The sequence below is a fragment of the Macaca thibetana genome, chromosome 14 (assembly GCF_024542745.1).
Source record: "Macaca thibetana thibetana isolate TM-01 chromosome 14, ASM2454274v1, whole genome shotgun sequence".
Taxonomy (NCBI): Eukaryota; Metazoa; Chordata; class Mammalia; order Primates; family Cercopithecidae; genus Macaca; species Macaca thibetana.
In genome coordinates, this window is record NC_065591.1 from 58,961,588 (window position 1) to 58,982,910 (window position 21,323).

Genomic DNA, 21,323 nt, shown 5'->3' on the forward strand with positions numbered 1-21,323 from the left:
ATAGAAACTGTGAGATAATAAATGTGTGTCTTTAAACCCCCAAATTTATGGTAATTTGCTACACAGCAATAGAAAACTAAAACATGTCATTTGATCATCTTAATAAAAAATGGTTTTGATAATGGCCATTTTATTACAGAAAAAAGATAAATAATCACAAATAGTAAGTAACAAACTCAAGATCACACAGGTGGTAAAGAGCAGACAGAGAACTGTAAATATGGTTTCCTTCCCATGACATTATGTGGTCTCGCAGGGAATAAACCATGGTTGCCTCTGCAACTGCCCATCTAACCCAAAGCTCTCATTTTCCTTGTCCATTATGGGCAAAGCCATCTGAACAACAGCTCTTGTTTGCCTTTCACCTCTGAGGATAATAGCCCTTTATGTTGAATTATTATTTCATAGTTTCTCAATTAAATGAAGTGAATAGTAGTCATGCCCAGAAACAGAGTAAACTCAAAACTTTGTGGGAAAAAGAAGAGACATTCCATTTCAGTAACTTTTTCACCAAAATCCCCATCTGCTCCTTCCCTGACAGTGATAAAAACAAAACCCACTGAGGCAACATGTGATAAGCATATTTTTGCAGTATCTGAGGCTATTTCTTCTTCTTTGTCTCTCCATTAACTTAAATTCTTAAAACTCTCAGGTGCTTTATTAAACACAAAAGCTAACAAAGTCCTTCATTTGTTCTTTTCATTTTAAGAAGAAATGTCATAATACACTTCTGATCTGATATTCTAATAGTACCCATACCATTTAAGAACAGAGTGATATCCATTCTAAATTTAATATAGATGTAATAAATGCTCAAGTAAGACAAACACTCAGAATTTCAGGCTTATTTTTGAAGTTGTGTTATTTCCATTGGGCATGGCAACAATTTCTGAAGTCCAAGATAGTTTTTTGTTTGTTTGTTTGTTTGTTTTGAGACAGAGTCTCTCTCTGTAGCCCTGGCTGAAGTACAGTGGTGCAATCTCAGCTCACTGCAGCCTGCGCCTCCCGAGTTCAAGCAATTCTCCTGCCTCAGCCTCCCTAGTAGCTGGGATTACAGGCATGTGCCACTACGCCCAGCTAATTTTTGTATTTTTAGTAGAGACAGGCTTTCACAATATTGGCCAGGTTGGTCTTGAACCCCTGACCTCAAGTGATCCACCCACCTCTGCCTCCCAAAGTACTGGGATTACAGGCATGAGCCACCAAGCCCAGCCAAGTCCAAGAGACTTTTAAGACTCCTTTGTTCAAATAAGTCTTCCAAGGAGATATGTATATTAAGAGAGACAAAAAGAAGTTATCAGTTATAGACACATTCAGAGATTGCATAGTAGTAATAAGAGTAATATTCATTGTTACTGCTCTTAATTTGACATATTTCTACTTCGACAGAAGTTTATCTGTAAATACAAGGAAGTAAGGAAATCTTCTCCCTATATCTTCCTAAGATTCCATTCTGCTAGAGGTTTTTCATTGAGAAGACTCAACTTTTTGAGACACAACTCTGGTATTGTGTTATGAAAAAAAGAGCAGGCCTAGTTTACTAAGAGAAAAAGTAGAGAAAGAATTGAACAGAATTTTTCCTTAATGATAATGGAACATGTATTCATGTGATATTTTCTCTATATTTCCTATATAGCTCAGAAAGGAGTCCAGTTTTTAGCAGAACACAACAGGGTCCCTACAAAGAAAGCTTTTTCTGCAGCTGAGGATACACTAACTTTAGGAAAGATCAGAGAAATGCCTGACAGGAAGAGATCGGCAATCCTAGCTGTCACTGACTCTCCATCTGACTTCGCCTCTCTGCCCCACAGTTCCAAATGTCATTTTGTCCAAGCTGGAGATGGCTTCCTGGATCACTGGGCTCTTGTTTTCCTCCAGGAAAAGATTTATGTAGACAATTTCCTTTAGTTTATTCAGAATAAAGCTGGAATTTTCCCAAATCAACTAGAAAACAGGCAGTAAAGGAAAGAAACATGGAAGCCTAAAAATAGGAAAGTTTTCAGAACATCCATTATTAGGTCAGTTCTTAAAAGTGCTCAGTCATCACGAGTACTGTGTTCCATCTTCAGGACTCAAAACTGAAGAAGACATAATCTCTGTTTCTGGGGATTACAGTCAGTGAGCCAAGGGAAAACAGAGAAAACTATGAAGGATTACAATCAAGAGTGTGTGGTAAATGTTTTAACAACCAGCTCTTCAGAAAATAAAATTCCTGTTTTGTAGCATTTGCCTGTTTCTATTACATAAATATCCTTTCTATGTCTGCTTTCAAATGACCAACTCCAGTCTAAAATTGTGAGACATGCAAAGTAACACATCATTATATAATATACCCTCTCCCTCTTCTTTACACACACACACATATATGCAATGAAAAAAACATAGACTTGGATTCAGCAACATAGATTATAGTAAAATAATCAGAAAGTGATGGGTTTTGAGTTTTACTGCCCTTGTTTTTATATACTTTATTTAATTATAAATCTATATAATTTTTATTGAAGTGAAATTAACATAACATAAAATTAACCACTTTAAATTGTACAGTTCAGTGGAATTTAGAACATTCACAAGGTTGTGAAACAACCACCTTGATCATATTCCAAAATATTTTTATCACCTCAAAAGAAAACCTCATACTCACTAAGCAGTCACTCCCCAGTTCCACCTCACCTAGCCCTTGCCAACAACCAATCTTCCATTAGTCTCTATGGATTTATCTCTTTTGAATATTTCATATACAGGGAGTCACATAATATTTGAACTTTTTGATCTGGCTTAAGCATAAGGTTTTCAAGTTTCATCTACTTAGCATTTCAAAGTTTATCACTTAGCATAAGGTTTTCAAGGTTTATCTACATTGTAGCAAATATCAATACTCCCTTCATTTTATGGTTGAATAGTATTCCATTGTCTGGATATACTACATTTTGTTTATCCATCATCATATGATAGACATTTGGGTTACTTCCAACCTTTTTTTGGCTACTGTAAAAAAGACTACTGTGAACATTCATGTAGAAGCATTTGTTTGAATACCTATTTTCAATTAATTAGAGTATATAGTAGAATTGTTGGGCCACATGGTAACTAAAATTAAACTTTTTAAGGAACCAAAAGACTGTTTCCTATTACAGCAGCATCATTTAGCATTCCTACCAACAATATATGGAAGATTCACTTTCTGGACATCATGTCATCACTTGTTATTTTTCTTCATTATTATTATGATACTTATCCTAATAGGTGTGGAGTGGCATTTTACTGTAATACAGATGTCCTTTTTCCATAACTAATGATATTAAGCATCTTTTGATGTGCTTACATTTTCCTTGAGGAACTTTCTATTCAAGTACCATGCCATTTTTATACTTGGGTTGCTTGCCTTTTTGTTGTTCAGTTATAAGGGTTCTTTATATTTTCTGGATATTAAATTTATCAGATATACAACTTGCAAATATTTTCTCCCATTCTTTGGATTGACTTTATATTTTCTTTTTCTCTTTTTTTACTGATTCATAAGAATTGTACATTTTGGGGTATACATGATAGTTTGATACATACATACAATGTGTATTGATCAAATTAGGAAAATTGAGATATCTATCACCATTAGCATTTATCTTTTATGTTGTGAACATTCCAATTCTTCTCTCTTAGATATTTTAAAATATATAATACATTATTGTTAACTATTGTCACTCTACTGTACTACCAACATGAGATCTTATTCCCTCTTTCTAACTGTATTTTTTGTATCCATTAACCAATCCCTCATCATTCCCCTTACCACCCATCCAATTCTTAAATCTAAGACCTAAAACTATGAAACTCCTAGAAGAAAACACTGGGGAAACTCTTTAAGACATTTTTTTATATTTGTATGCTTTTAGCCTCAATTTCATTTATTCTTGCTCTGATCTTTATTTCTTTCCTTCTACTATTTTTAGCTTTGGTTTATTCTTGCTTTTCTAGTTTCCTGAGGTGCATCATTAGGTTGTTTATTTGAAATCTTTCCATTTTTTTTTTTTATGTAGGCATTTACTGCTATAAACTTCCCTCTTAGTACTTCTTTTGCTGTAGCCCATTGATTTTAGTATGTTGTCTTTTCACTTTCCTTTATTTCAAGAAATTATTTAAATTCCTTCTTAATTTCTTCATTAGCCAATAGTTAGTCAGGAACACATAACTTCCATGTGTTTGTATAGTTCCCAAGGTGCCTCTTACTGATTTCCAGTTTTATTCACTGTGGTCAGAAAATACACTTAGTATGATCTTGATTTCTTTGAATTTGTTGAGATTGGTTTTGTGTCATTGCTTATGGTCTGTCCTAGAAAACATTCCACGTGCCAATGAGAGGAATATGTATTCTGTGGAAGTTTGGTGAAATGTTCTATAGATGTCATTTAGGTCTAATGTGTAGGTTAACTCTACTTTTTCTTTGTTGATTTTCTGTCTGGATGATCTGTCCATTACTGAGAGTACGGTGTTGAAGACCCCCACTATTATTATATTGCAGTCTATCTCTCCCTTTAGATCTATTAATGTTTGCTTTATATACTAAGGAGCTTCAGTGTTAGGTACATATAGGTTTATAATTGTTGTATCTCTGATATAGTGTAAATGTTTGTCCCCTCCATATCTCATCTTGAAATGTGATCTCAAATATTGGAGGTGGGCATAGTGAGGAATGTTTAGTTCATGGGAGAAGATCCTTTATGAATGTTTTGGTGTCCTCCTCAGTGTAATGAGTGAGTTCTCACTCTAGTAGTTTATGCAAGAGCTGGTTGTTTAAAAGAGCCTGGCATCTCACTCCTGCTCTCCCTCTCATTATGTGACATGTCTGCTCCCCCTTCAGATTCTACCATGATGGAAGCTTCCTGAGGCCTCACCAGAAGCAGATGGTGGCAATATGCTTCTTGTACAGTCTGCAAAACCATGAGCCCAAATAAACTTGTCTTCTTTATAAATTACTCAGCCTCAGGTATTTCTGTATACCAATGCAAAAAGGATTAATACAATTTTCTTGTTGAATTGACCATTTTATCATCATATAGTGACTTTCTTTGTCTTTTGTTATAGTCTTTCATTTGAAGTCTATTTTAGCTGATGTAAGTATAGCTACTCTTGACCTTTTCCTGTTTCCAGTTGTATGGAATATATTTTTCCCCTCCTTTACTATCAGTCTATGTGTGACTTTACAAGTGAAGTGAGTATATTGAAGCCAGCATATGGTTGGGTCTTGTTTATTTATAAATTCACCCAATCAATACCTATTAACTGGAGAACTGGGATTATTTACATTCAGTGTTAATTTTGATAAATAATTTTGATAAATTACTACTGCCATTGTGTTGCTTGTTTTCGTTTGTTTTGAGAGTCCTCTCTTTCTTTTTTACTTTCTTACTGTCTTCTTTTGTTGTTAGTAATTTTCTCTGGTGGTATGTTTTAATTTGTTGTTTTTTATTTTTATTTTTAGTGAACTTATTATAGCCTGTTGTGCTGTGGTTAACATCAGGCTTACAGAAAATTTCTTATAGATATAAAAAATTATTTTGGTGGTGGTGAATTCTCCCAGATTTTGTTTGTCTAGGAAAGACTTCCTCTCTCCTTCATATTTAAAGGGTATTTTACTGGATTTAGAATTCCTGGGTAGCAGTTTTCTGTCTTTGAGCATTTGAAAATGTCACTCCATGCCCTCCTGACCTATACAGTATCCAGCAAGAACTCTGTTGCCAGATGAACTGGACCTTCTTCATATGTTATTTGCTTTTGCTTTTTTTTCTGCTTTTACAATCCTTTCTTTGTCTTTGACTTCTTCAAAGTCATATATCTTCAGGTAGTCTTATTTGGATTGAACGTTTGATGTTCTCAGACCTTCCTGTACCAGAATATTTATATCTTTCTCAAGCTTCCGAAAGTTTTCTCTCTGTATATATATTTATACATATATATACATATTTTGAGGCAGGGTCTCACTCTGTCACCCAGGCTGCAGTACAGTGGCATGATCATGCTCACTGCAACTTCCATCTCCCGGGCTCAAGAGATCCTCCCATCTCAGCTTCCCAAGTAACTGAGACCACAGGCACATACCACCACGCCCAGCTAATTCTTGAATTTTTCTGTAGAGACAGGGCCTTGCCATGCTGCCCAGGCTGGCTTCAAACTCCTGGGCTCAAGCAATCTACGCACCTCAGCCTCCCAAATTGCTGGGATTATCAGGTGTGAGCCACCATGCCCATCCTGTTTTTGTTTTTTGGGTTTTTTAAATAAGCCTTCTACCGCTTACTCTCTTACTCTTGCTCAGCTCCCTCTTGAACAGCAACAATTTTTACATTTGGTCTCTTAAGGTAATTTTCTATATCTTGTGCCTAGGTGGTCTTTGTTCCTTTCATTATTTTTCCTCATCAGACTATCTACCTTCAAATAGCCAGTCTTTGAGCTCACTGATTCCTTCATCTGCTTAGTTCATTCTGGTGCTGAGAGCCTCTAAAGGGTTCTTTGCTGTAGCAAACGTATGTCTCAGTTCCAATATTTTTGTTTGGTTTTTTAAATTATTGTTTCAATCACTTTGTTACATTTTCTGACATGCTTCTGAACTGCTTTACCTTAGAGATAATTGAGTTTCTTTTGGGCAGAGAGTTCACAGATCACTATCTCATTAGATTCAGTCATTGGATTTTTGCTTAGTCTTTCTGAGGAGGTAATGGCTCCCTGATTGTTGTTGTTTCTTGTGGGCTTGTATCAATGTCTTTGCATTGAAGGAGAAGTTATTTATTCCAGTTTTCTCTCTTTGGTTTGTTCTGGTTTTTATTTAATATATTTATTTAGTAAATATTTACCACTAGATTGCTGCCTCCTTTTTAAGTCTAGGTGGTGCCTTAAGCCTAAGTTCACCTTGGCTCTGGTAAATGTTATAGCACTGCCTGTCCTGAATGGGGGAGGTCTCAAAAGGATTATCCCAGCAATGTGGGAAGGCTGGCCAATGGTTCATGCCCAGGGGACCTATGGAACATACCTCCTACAATGTTCTGCTGCTAAACAGCCACTCTGATTTGGCTTCTCCTTTGGCCAAGTTACAGAGCAGAATTGCCTAGGATGTGGATGATATTCTCACTTCCTCCCCTTGTCTTTGCTTGTACTCAAGGATATTTATCCCTTTAGGTAGTCATGGTGCTTCCTGTGGGTTAAGGCAAAGACAGGTCAACTTGCAGGGAACTCAAGAAAGTGGGAAAGCTAACTGACCACCTCAATTTCACCTTTTCCAGTGTAGAAACTTTGAGTTGGGGGTCGGGAGAGATTTTCTATGTTCTTAGTACCAAAGAGAATAATGTGTAGGGTCATTACAGATGTGGAAATTTGATTCTCATACCATCTGCTCAGAGTTTTTCCACTTCTGTGTGATCCTGGGAACTGCCTTATCCTCATATTTGAGCTCTGGGTTATTGATGGTAAAAATTTCCATGCTATGTATTTACTTTTGGTTTTCTGAGTGGGAAGAGGAAAACCAGCTTGCTCCATGCCATAATTTTGCACCTGTAAGTCTTTAATTTTTGTTTTAAATGTCCCTTTTCCATGATCATTCTTTAAGAATATTTCACTGTAAATAAAATTTTTGTCTGACATTTTCTTTCAGTGAAATAAATATTCAATTCTACTCTCTTTTGGCTTCCACTATAGCTGTTGAGAAATCAGCTCTCTGTTAGGTTTTTAAAGGTAAACTCTTTTTCTAGTTGTATTTGTACTTTCTACATGTATTTGTTGTTTTGTTGTTGTGCTTGTTATTTTCTGCAGTTTTATTCTGATACATCTGAGTGTAAAGTTATTTTACTTTAATTTTTTGCTTAGTGTTTGCAAAGGTCTTAAACTTTGTCTTTAATTTATAATGGAAATTTTTCATTCATTATTGCTTCAGATTATTTACCTCTTCTGTCAGATATTTTTTTACCAGGTAAATTACTTAAGCCTTTAAAAAATTGTCTTATGCGTGTCTCTACTTATTTCAGATGTCTTTCATTGGAAAGAATGGCTTGAGCTGCTGAGTTTACTATTAATTAAAGTGCAGATTTAAATTGTAGAGACACTGAGGAAGAAGAAATGCACAAGACAAAAATTACTGCAAGATGGTGTTTTACTCTATTTTGTGTTGCTATAGCAGAATACTTGAGACATGGTAACTAATAATAAACAAATTTATGGCTCAAAGTTCTGGAGGCTGGGAAGTCCAAGGTCAAGGTGTCAGCATCTTGCAAGGACCTTCTTGCTCTGTCATCACATGGCAGAAGCACAAGAGGCAAAAGGGGACAAAATTCAACCTTTCATGACAGCATTAACCCCACCTGTGATGGCATACCCCTCATGGCCTAATCACCTCTCAATGCTAATCACTTCTCCTGCCTCTTAATACTATTACAATGGCAATTAAATTTCAACATAAGCTTTGGAGACAGCAAACATTCAAACCATGGAAGGTGGAATGGCTATTATAGCCATCCAATATACATGGTGAAGACAAAATCTAAGGGAGAGTTGATAGGGTGTCAAAAAGAAGTAAAATTAAATAGAGGTTTAAGAGGACAAATGGAAAAGATATTATGTACTAAATTCATGTTATGAAGAAGAAGGATGAACAAGATGCCCATTGGCATGCCATTCAGTAGGACAAGAATTACAGGATGAAGGGAAATTGAATAAAGTATGAAATTGAAACATGTAAAATCTCATCTCATCTGCTGGTCAAGGATATATACTGAAGGTAGTAAGGGGAAAAACATAACATTAATTAAACATTAAATACAAGAGAGCATTTGGGTCTACAGACACAGATGAAGGTGGCATCAACAGAGAGACAGCTACTAATGTAACAGAAGGATTATATTAACTAGGGAAAATTAAGAGTAAGAAGGGAGTGACAAGCATAAACCAGGTTAGTAGCACATTTAAAAGGGCAGGAAAGCAAATAAATATTATGAAATGCCCTAGGAAGAAGTGACACAGAGACAGGAAGGAAACCAGGCAACACAGATTTCATGGAAACTAGTAAAGAAAAGATGATCTGTTGGTACCATCATTCTTAAAAAAAGAAAAAAAACAGCAAGCTACCAAACTCAAGCATATTTTCAAACTCCATCTCTCATCTTAATGTTTTGCATGCAATTGATTCTATGTAAAACGAAGTGTCAAAATAAGTCTAGTAAGTTGCAAACCACAAAGGCAATCCATATTGAGAATACCTAATGATGGCTTGCACACAAAAAATGGTATTAAAAAAATTTTGTTAAAACAATTAAATGAGGAATGAGAAAGCCTTGTAGATGTGCATACTAGTATACTTACACTTTTGGCCATGTGGCTGACACTTCCTAAGGTCAGAACAGTCAGCTAACTGAGTGTCTGTTTTGTATGCAGCCATGGCCACAGGAGAACACACCCCTGATGAACCTCTGCTCAGAGGCAAAAGGAGCAAGATCTCTAAAAGATGCTGAGAGAAGTGGGCCTGGATGTTGAGTATTGGTTACCCAAGCTGCAGAAACACCTGGATGTGACCTGTGTCCAGACCTTACAACACCTAGAAAAAAACAACTTCCAGAAGCTGAAATCCCAGACACAACATCCATGGGAGAAAAGAGCCTTGGAGAAGCTGCTTACCCTGTCACACCCAAAAAGTCTTTCAGCATTACAGGAGTCTCAGATGGAGAGGGCAAAGAGAAAGCAGAAGCAGGCAGAATAGGCACTGCAGGAGCTGAGGGACTTGCTGACAGAAGGGAAGCAGACACAGGAAGAGGCAGTGAGGACAAGAGAAGCAGAGCTGAGACAAGCGATGGACATCCCTGAAGAGTACTGGCCATCCCCTGAAGAGCCTGTAAGGGAAGTCATGGAAAACCTGCAGAGACAACTCAACCTCATGGAGTGGACACTGTGCCACAGGCAAAATCTCCCAGATAGAGATGTGGTGAGATGGGCATCTGGAGGGCTGACCCTCCAGGGAATTTACAAAGCCAACCACCAAAGGGGCCTGACAAAGAAGAGAGAGGAGTTGCTCAGTGTCCCCAAAGAGTTCTTACTTTCTGATCCTCAGCAAGGAACACAAATGAAAACAAAGGAATTCACATCTCCTCAGGCTGAATTCATGTTTACCCAGACGTTAGAGAAGCTGGGCTTTAGTTTAACTACTTCAGCCAAGGACAGAAGTTGGGGGTTTAGTCTAGAAGCTGGTTTGGATCACAGCAAACATTCAGAATCCAAGGAAACCCAACAATCAAGTTCTAAGCATTCTTATTTCTGCTCAACCAAGTTCAGCTACATCCCCCTGGCCTCCTGCCACTTTCCCACTGATCAGCTGCAGTTATCCAAGCCTGCTCTCCAGGAATTGAAATGTATTGAAGACCTTCTGAGTCAGACAGCAAACCCAGACAGATTCTCCTTGCTGAGGCACAGGATTGTAAACTTCTTCCACAGGTTTGGCTCTCATGTTAACCAAGGCCCTCTGCACCTGGGAGGAATCTACTGGTGGAAGGCCATTTCAGAGGGTTATTGCAGGGAGCAGTTGGCAGAAGTGACGCAGTAGTCTGCAGAGGCCCTGGACATTTTCATAAGGGACAGCTACAGTGGCTTTGGAGTGAAAGTTGCTGCAGATGTGAATGTTTCAGACTCTCATTCGAAAAGAGCCACTCAGACCAAAACTTCCCAAAATCTCCAAACCGAGGTTCAATTATCTGTGGCCTAAACAGGTGGCCCACCAGAAGCAGATGGCCTTGTCCAGTGGAAAGCTGGCCTCATGGCCAGCAATCAAACCTGGTGTGTCATTGACCACAGGCTTCAGTTGGTGCCAATTCGGGACATTATCCTCTCCAGCCACAGAAGCAATTTTAAGGATCCTCTTCAAGTGGCTAACTTCCTGAAAGACAGCTACACTGCTCTGACTAGCATCACTGCCGAGATCCAGGAAGGGGAAGAGTTACTGAGTGCTGGGAAGGAGGCCAGGGTTTTTCTAGAGGATGTAAAATCTTGAGAGGCATCTGATCCTGAAGAGCAACTTATAAAACTGATAAATTTCATGAAAATGTTGAGTCAATAACTAAAAAGTTATGACACAAGACACTTGGATCAATATATGTCTCACAGATTGGGATCTGCAGAATTTTCTAGTAAACACTGTCAATTTTTGCAAAAACTCTTCCATTTATAAAACTAAACATATTAAATCTCATTTGCGCAGCCTTCTGGATCCTCACATCTACAGAGTACAAACTTTCCTCAGGCTTACTTCATCATGCAGTGGATCTTCCAGTCAGATTCAGAGCAAGAGTAGGTGAATATTTCCCAGTTTTCTCAATTAATTGAGATCTTAAAAGAAACCCAGAATGAACTCATGGAAGTAAATGTCAAATCGGAGTCCCCAGAAACAGTGGAGGAAGCTCAAAGAAAGTCCATTTATGAGGTCAGCTTGGCTCTCAGCTGCTTCTTGAATTATCTCCAAAAAGCAGAGCAGACAGACACAACTCTTGCTACTTTCCATTGCAGCTGCTGCAGGATATCGTGTGGCAAACAATACTTTTCAGAGTCTCTTGGGGTGTGGTGAGTTAAGCTTCCTACTAGATGAAATGCAAACTGCCCAAAATAAATACCAGGAGCTTAAGAATATTTGCAGCTACAGGGCTCAGGCATTCCTAGTTCTCACAGGTCTGACAGCCACAGTTGGAGGCACAGCTATTTCTTCAGAAGAGAAAACACAATGCATGTCATTAATGAGACATCACATGGGACAATCATTGTCCAAAGAAGTTGCACATGTCCTCACCAAACCTGGAGCAGATCACGATTGGGAAAACTAGAGAAAGAATTGAGATTGCTCATTAATAGGGATTATTTTTATTATTATTATTATTATACTTTAAGTTCTAGGATACATGTGCATAACGTGCAGGTTTGTTACATATGTATACTTGTGCCATGTTGGTGTGCTGCACCCATCAACTCGTCAGCACCCATCAACTCCTCATTTACATCAAGTATAACTCCCAATGCAATCCCTCCCCCCTCCCCCCTCCCCATGATAGGCCCCAGTGTGTGATGTTCCCCCTCCCGAGTCCAAGTGATCTCATTGTTCAGTTCCCACCTATGAGTGAGAACATGCGGTGTTTGGTTTTCTGTTCTTGTGATAGTTTGCTAAGACTGATGGTTTCCAGCTGCATCCATGTCCCTACAAAGGACACAAACTCATCCTTTTTTATGGCTGCATAGTATTCCATGGTGTATATGTGCCACATTTTCTTCATCCAGTCTGTCACTGATGGACATTTGGGTTGATTCCAAGTCTTTGCTATTGTGAATAGTGCCGCAGTAAACATACATGTGCATGTGTCTTTATAGCAGCATGATTTATAATCCTTTGGGTATATCCCCAGTAATGGGATGGCTGGGTCATATGGTACATCTAGTTCTAGATCCTTGAGGAATCTCCATACTGTTTTCCATAATGGTTGAACTAGTTTACAATCCCACCAACAGTGTAAAAGTGTTCCTATTTCTCCACATCCTCTCCAGCACCTGTTGTTTCCTGACTTTTTAATGATCGCCATTCTAACTGGTGTGAGATGGTATCTCATTGTGGTTTTGATTTGCATTTCTCTGATGGCCAGTGATGATGAGCATTTTTTCATGTGTCTGTTGGCTGTATGAATGTCTTCTTTTGAGAAATGTCTGTTCATATCCTTTGCCCACTTTTTGATGGGGTTGTTTGTTTTTTTCTTGTAAATTTGTTTGAGTTCTTTGTAGGTTCTGGATATTAGCCCTTTGTCAGATGAGTAGATTGCAAAAATTTTCTCCCATTCTGTAGGTTGCCTGTTCACTCTGATGGTAGTTTCTTTTGCTGTGCAGAAGCTCTTTAGTTTAATTAGATCCCATGTCAAAAGAACAAAGCTGGAGGCATCATGCTACCTGACTTCAAACTATACTACAAGGCTACAATAACCAAAACAGCATGGTACTGGTACCAAAACAGAGATATAGACCAATGGAACAGAACAGAGTCCTCAGAAATAATACCACACATCTACAGCCATCTGATTTTTGACAAACCTGAGAGAAACAAGAAATGGGGAAAGGATTCCCTATTTAATAAATGGTGCTGGGAAAATTGGCTAGCCATAAGTAGAAAGCTGAAACTGGATCCTTTCCTTACTCCTTACACGAAAATTAATTCAAGATGGATTAGAGACTTACATGTTAGACCTAATACCATAAAAACCCTAGAAGAAAACCTAGGTAGTACCATTCAGGACATAGGCATGGGCAAAGACTTCATGTCTAAAACACCAAAAGCAACGGCAGCAAAAGCCAAAATTAATGGGGATTATGAAGAAGAAGTCACCATCTCTTCTTTGCAAATGGAAGAAGTGAGCAAGCAAAGTCTCTTCTATGGAAAGAAACAGCGTCACGAACCACATGACAATGAAAATAGCAAATGGGTGATGATAAAAAAAAGGAGCCTTCCTAGACTTACTCCAGGGTCTAGGTCTAGAACAGTACTACCCCAAAAAATTGAGCAAAGCTAATTTCCATCTAGTCTATAAGACTTCTGTGTACAACACCCAGCCCAGCTCTGAACAGGAGCTTCCCTTCTATTTCCTGCAGAAACTACTGATGATGAATTATGAGCTGAGATACCTAGTCTTCAAAGATGGTAGAAACACAGAACACCAAGTACATCCAAATGCCTCAGATCAGGAAGATGAAGCTTTTGATCCATATGAAAACATTTTTGAAGACAGTGATAGTCCCACTAAATCTTCATCCACTAAGCCTAGCTCCCATATTCACCCAATGGATATTCAGATGACAATTTTTCACTGTGCAGATGATTTTGCCAGACAATATATTTTGGCCAAACTTTCCACTTGTCAGCTTTCCCTCCCCCTTTTGCTGCCTAATCCCCGTACTTCTCAGATTGAATTCTCTCTCTGGTCTCTCTGTCAAATTACAAGAAGTGGGTGAGAAGCAAGGAAATCACCAAAAGGGAAGAACCATTATAAGAATCAGCAGATGTGTTGTGTCTCTACCTCAATTGTGTCCTTCATAAGAGTTGGAAATAGCCTCTCTGCTTCCAAATCTCAGATTATGAACTGTCTTCTCAGTAAACGGAAACATGATGTGTTTTTTCACTGACACTGCAGAGGGAGCAGGAAAGATTGCCTCTTGATGGGGGATGTGGTAGAAATCTACTGGTTCTGTCCAGGAGGGGAAGATGAGGACAGATTTGACAACGATGTGACCTTCACCAATCTTCATGGAGATGCAAAGGAACATGAGCAGCAGCTCAACTTCCTGAAGGAGGTGTCTACTGTCATTGTGGTCCTCATGTCAGCCACTGACGACAATGAAGGAAACTGAAAAATTGTCCATAACTTGTGGCAGGCATCGAGGCCATTGATCTGATTGCTCGATGACAAAGAAGCAACCATGACCAGTAATTCTGGCCAAAGAATGAGAATGGATATCAAAGATAGGAATGAGGCAGAATTAATGGAGGAACTCACAGCTACAGTCAGACATTTGGAAAGAAATTTTGAATATAAGCTAATAGCCCTTAAAAAAAACTTATTTCAGATAGCAAAAGACAAGCCAATGAACTCATTCGTTTTAAAAACAAAAGTCAAGAAAGACTGAATAAGATAAACACAGATTTTGAAAAAGAAGTATTGGAAAGGAGCCGAAAGTTCGCTTTAACTGTAAAGGGTAAAGAATTGAGTGAGGAAGAGTTACATGAGAAATTCAATCAACTTTGGAAAAACTGGGTCTGTGATGTATCCACAACTCTCTGCAAGTCACAGAGTCTGACATTGATTTGGATTCTGAAAACATCCTTTGGGAGTATTTCAAAAACAAGACGAATGACGTGGGCTTACTGACGAGAAATTCTGCAGAGAAATTTCACATCAATTATGATAAACTTATCAAAGTGAATAAGAAATATAATCGTATCCCAACGACATTAACAGTCTTTGAGAAAGAGTTCATTAATATGACTACTGACCACATTGTTTCGAGATTTAATAAAATTATTAACAACATGTGGAAGCAACAGTGTGGTTACAACCCAAGTTATTTCCATGAGATTCTAAAGACAATAGAAGAGGAAGTGAAATCTGCATCTACTCAGAAAAGATACACATTTACAAATACATTTATCATTGACTTATGTGTGTGTTTATTTCAAAGAGCAACAGAGAATTTTAAGGAAATACACAGGGCATTCAAGAGAGCAAGTGATCCCGTGAACTATCTTGAAAGTAAGAAAGATGACTTCTTCACGAGTTTTAAAATCTGTCAAGGAGCAACCTCCAGCAAACTATTTGTTGATGTTCTGTGGTATAAGCTCACTCCTGCAGTCTCCACTACCATATGGGAGGAAATGACGATTAAAATTGTGGGGGACATGAGCGCTACCTGCCCTGCATTCAATGGAAACAGGACTAACCTGGAGAAACACATTCGCATCTCTCTGGCAGAAGAAGAAAACTTTGATAATTACTGGGAATACCTTCATAATTCAGAATCGTTTTTTAGGAGTTACATCAAAAATCATATTAAAAGATATTGTTCAGACAATGGAGGTGAAAAAATGAAGACTTTTTTTGAAAAAAGCTCAATTGATATCAAGAATACCATCCTCTGTGCCATCCATGAATCCACATCAGTAGCTAAAGATAAAAGCAGCACTGCTTCTGGGTGGTTGGATTTATTCTGTGATTGCCTGGGGTGTAACTTGATCTTTCCACGAAAAGACTTGATAAGCATTGAACACCAGGAGATAAAACATACTGAGTTTCTTAAAGAAACCATGAGTGCAGCTTTGGATCTCACAATGAAGAAAATAGAACAGAATTATTCAAGTATGCCTATAGAAGCAATGCTTTCTAAAATTGAGAAAATGCTCTCTGAACATCTCTGTGGCTGCTGGAAGCAGTGTCCCTGCTGTGGAGCAATTTGTACAAACACAATTCCTACACACGAAGGAGACCATAGTGTACCCTTCCACCGTCCTCAGGCTGTCAATGGGGAGGAATGGTATGAAACAGATGATTTTGTCATTGATTGCTGTACTAGTTTGGTTGCAAGTGATTGTTGGTTTTGCAGGATGGCAGGAATTTCCCATTTAAGAACTATTGACAAGCAGGAGGGGATTATGCCACGTGGAGCATCACCCCAGATACCTCCATCCAGCTGTACTGGAAATGGTTTGTCTCTCACTTCAGATCGAACCTAGAAGAAAAATATCAGAAAAAAATTGAAGTAAAGGTAAAATCCCTAATGCCTGGGCCAAAATCACAAAGCAGGATATGCTTGAAGACTTGAAAAAACAATAATACTCAATGACCACAAAAGAGCCCCAGTGTCTGAAGAGGCAGTGTACCTGAACAATCCAAAAACAACTACTCCTTAAAATTAAAACCTTCACCATTTCCATTTTTAAAATGAAGTGTGTAAAAAGCAATCAGTTAACACATGAAGAGATGAAAATTTCCAGTAAAAGGAGTTCATTTCTCTCTGCCTCAATTCCTCTAGTTTAAAAACAACTTACTAAAATCTGTTAATATATGATGAAATCAAATAACATTCATTTTAGAAACTTATTTCGTATTTTAAACTATTAGTCTAGATACTGCTTTTTTATTTTAAAATATTTAAGTCTCAGAGTAAGTCATTTTAACAGAGGAAAATCAAAATCATTTCAGGCTACAACAAATTTCTATAGAATAACTGTATCAGTATTTCAACCAATATACATGTCTTGACTGTAAGCTATAAACTGGCTCACTACAACCCCCACCTCCCAGGTTCAAGTCATTCTCCTGCCTCAGCCTCCTGAGTAGCTGGAACTACAGGCACATACCATCATTCCTGTCTAATTTTGTTTGTATTTTTAGTAGAGACTGGGTTTCACTATGTTGCCCAGGCTGGTCCTGACCTCACACTTGAGGGTGATCCACCCACCTCAGCCTCCCAAAATACGGGGATTACAAGCATGAGCCATTGCACCCGGCCGGACTTTTCAAGTTTTAAGTGGATTTTTTTCACTCTCTAAAGTTTTAAGGAAAAGTTATTAATATTTAAATGTAAAAAAACTCATGGAACCTTCATGAGTCCCAAGCATAGCAATATTTAGGCATATTCTGTTCTAGGAAAGAACAAATCAGAGACTTGACCAAGATAGGGATGTCATCAATTCAGGAAACGTTATCAAGCAAATATGGAAAGAAGAAATCAAATAACTGTTTTTCTCACTTAACTTTCACCCTGTTCTTCCCTGGTATATTGGCAATTCCCTGTGCATGCTAAGAAATAAAAAACACAGTCACAAAGCTTTGTTATTAAAAGCTTGGTGTTATGTACAAGTCTGAGAATTGGCTTTTGGGAAAAAATTTATGATGACCAGATAAAATGTACCACTTTAATGAAGTCTGTGGACAAGGTTCAATTAGATTGGTTATTTTAAATGATTCATTGATTATTTTAAACTGATTACTTAAAGAAAAATATCAAAAAGTATACAGTTTTAAGGCCAGGCACAGTGGCTCATGCCTGTAATCCAAGCACTTTGGGAGGCAGGGTGGGCGGATCACCTGATGTCAGGAGTTTGGGACCAGCCTGGCCAACATGGCAAAACTCCGTGTCTACTAAAAATACAAAAATTAGCCAAGCATGGTGGCGGGCACCTGTAATCCCAGCTAGTTGGGAACCTGAAGCAGGAGAATGGCTTGAACCCGGGAGGCAGAGTTTGCAGTGAGCCAAGAACATACCACTGCACTCCAGCCTGGGTGATACAGCGAGACTCCGTGTTAAAAAAAAAAAAAAAAAAAAAGTATACAGTTTTTACAAATCTCCTAATACACTTAATTGGGTTCTAATATTTCAATGAGGAATTTATTTTTATACATATCGGGTATATTTGTGACTCTTCACACCATTTGAGCCATAAATTCATAATTAGAATAAAAATGAAGAGCACTCTGAATCCAACCAGAGCCTGAGAAGAGAAGGAAATCACCCTTCTGCAAACCTACACCTTATGCTAAGTTCTCAAAGCTGATGATCTAAAGGAATCCTGGTGCAAAGAAGAAAATTTCTTCATGTTGGACACAAATGCACCCATTGGCTTCCATTTACAGGTGTACTCTATCTTCCATAAACAATGAAAATAGACAGCCCAGGGAACAGTAGCCAAGTGACTTGGATCTTCAGAGCATAGAGATAGGAATGTTAACTCTATCTCCTTTGCCCTCTCAAAGGGCTTCAAGCATATTCTCAATGTCAGGTCAAATGACTCATCGCTCCAGAAAAAGTTTGAGGACAGAAAAATTACACAGGAAACATGTTCTTGGAGAGTATAGTTTTTCTTTTATTCTATGGAAAATAATGTTAGTGAGAGTTGGAAGGATCTCCCAAAACAATAAAATTGGAATATGATGGAAGCAGAACCCCTGTCCCGCATTATGCCTGTCTCTCACATCACTGTACCCTTAAAAACTGCTCAGTGTTCAATTACCATTTTCAGAATGCTTTTTATGTTTGTTTGGTGAATTCATAAAAGTCTTTAATGTGAAATAAGCCAAGCACAGAAAGATAAATAACGCAATTTCGGCTGGGTGTGGTGGCTCACGCCTGTAATCCTGACATTTGGAGAGGCCGAGGCGGGCGGATCGCCTGAGGTCAGGAGTTTGAGACCACCCTGGCCAACATGGTGAAACCCCGTCTCTACTAAAAATACAAAAAATAATTAGATGGGTGTGTTGGCAGGCACCTGTAATTCTAGCCACTTGGGAGGCTGAGGCAAGGGAATTCCTTGAACTAGGGAGGCAGAGGTTGCAGTGAGCCGAGATCATGCCATTGTAATCCAGCCTGGGTGACTGAGCAAGACTCAGTCTCAGAAGAAAAATTTTAAAAAAGATGAATAATGCATGTTAATCCTCATAGGTCAGAACTAAAAGAGTTGCTCTCATAGAAGTAAACAGAATAGTGGTTACTAGAGGCTGGGAAAGGAAAGGCTATAAAAGGGATAGGGAGAGGTTGGTTAAAGAATACAAAATTACACCCAGATAGGAGGAATAAGTTCTAGGGTTCTATAGTTCTGGAGGGTGACTATAGTTAACAATAATTCACTGTATATTTTCAAATAGTGAGAAGAAAAGATTTTAATGTTCTTGACATAAAGAAATTATAAATGTTTAAGGTGACAGATATGATAATTACCCTGATCTAATCATTACACATTATATACATGTACCAAAATCTCACTCTGCACATACACCATGGAATACCATGCAGACATAAAAAACAAGATTATGTCTTTTGCAGGAACATAGATGGAACTGGAGACCATTGTCCCTAGCAAACGAATGCAGGAACAGAAAAATAAATACTGCACATTCTCACTTTAAGTGGGAGCTAAATGATGAGAACTCATGGACACAGAGAGGGGAACAACAGACACTGGGGTCTACCTGAGAGTGGAGGGTGGGAGAAGAGAGAGGACTGGAAAGATGAAGAAGCAGGTATAAGCCAAACGTTGAGAGTTAAAGAATGCCAGAATGCCAGCGTGCAGTTATTCTCACCCAGACTTAGTACCTGGGTGATGAAATAATCTGTACAACAAACCCGCATGATATGAGTTTACCTATATAACAAATCTGCACATGTAAACATAAAGCTAAATAGAAGTTTTTAAAAATCTCACTCTGTACTGCATAAACATGTACAAATATTATGTGTGAATTCAACATTTTTAACATCTTTTTTTTTCTTTTTTTTATTATTATACTTTAAGTTCTAGGGTACATGTGCATAACATGCAGGTTTATTACATATGTATACTTGTGCCATGTTGGTGTGCTGCACCCATCAAATCGTCAGAACCCATCAACTCCTCATTTACATAAGGTATAACTCCCAATGCAATTCCTCCCCTCTTCCCCCTCCCCATGATAGGCCCCGGTGTATGATGTTCCCCTTCCTGAGTCCAAGTGATCCCATTGTTCAGTTCCCACCTATGAGTTAGAACATGCGGTGTTTGGTTTTCTGTTGTTGCAATAGTATGCTGAGAATGATGGTTTCCAGCTGCATCCATGTCCCTACAAAGGACGCAAACTCATCCTTTTTTATGGCTGCATAGTATTCCATGGTGTATATGTGCCACATTTTCTTAATCCAGTCTGTCACTGATGGACATTTGGGTTGATTCCAAGTCTTTGCTATTTTGAATAGTGCCGCAGTAAACATATGTGTGCATGTGTCTTTACAGCAGCATGATTTATAATCCTTTGGGTATATCCCCAGTAATGGGATGGCTGGGTCATAGGGTACTTCTAGTTCAAGATCCTTGAGGAATCGCCATACTGTTTTCCATAATGGTTGAACTAGTTTGCACTCCCACCAACAGTGTAAAAGTGTTCCTATTTGTCCACATCCTCTCCAGCACCTGTTGTTTCCTGACTTTTTAATGATCGCCATTCTAACTGGTGTGAGATGGTATCTCATTGTGGTTTTGATTTGCATTTCTCTGATGGCCAGTGATGATGAGCATTTTTTCATGTGTCTGTTGGTTGTATGAATGTCTTCTTTTGAGAAATGTCTGTTCATATCCTTTGCCCACTTTTTGATGGGGTTGTTTGTTTTTTTCTTCTAAATTTGTTTGAGTTCTTTGTAGGTTCTGGATATTAGCCCTTTGTCAGATGAGTAGATTGCAAAAATTTTCTCCCATTCTGTAGGTTGCCTGTTCACTCTGATGGTAGTTTCTTTTGCTGTGCAGAAGCTCTTTAGTTTAATTAGATCCCATTTGTCAATTTTGGCTTTTGTTGCCGTTGCTTTTGGTGTTTTAGACATGAAGTTCTTGCCCATGCCTATGTCCTGAATTGTACTACCTAGGTTTTCCTCTAGGGTTTTTATGGTATTAGGTCTAACATTTAAGTCTCTAATCCATCTTGAATTAATTTTTGTATAAGGAGTAAGGAAAGGATCCATTTCAGCTTTCTACTTATGGCTAGCCAATTTTCCCAGCACCATTTATTAAATAGGGAATCCTTTCCCCATTTCTTGTTTCTCTCAGGTTTGTCAAAGATCAGATGGCTGTAGATGTGTGGTATTATTTCTGAGGACTCTCTTCTGTTCCATTGGTCTATATCTCTGTTTTGGTACCAGTACCATGCTGTTTTGGTTACTGTAGCCTTGTAGTATAGTTTGAAGTCAGGTAGTGTGATGCCTCCAGCTTTGTTCTTTTGACTTAGAATTGTCTTGGAGATGCGGGCTCTTTTTTGGTTCCATAT

At 38.3% G+C, this 21,323-nt stretch overlaps 1 protein-coding gene and 1 pseudogene across 1 annotated transcript in view; both read left to right on the forward strand.

Moving 5' to 3' along the window:
* The window catches only part of TAF10 (TATA-box binding protein associated factor 10), a 143,139-nt gene that overhangs the window by 13,873 nt on the left and 107,943 nt on the right, over positions 1 to 21,323 (forward strand). The gene's annotated exons all lie outside the window — the stretch shown is intronic.
* On the forward strand, positions 9,414 to 16,370 carry LOC126935288 (interferon-induced very large GTPase 1-like; annotated as a pseudogene).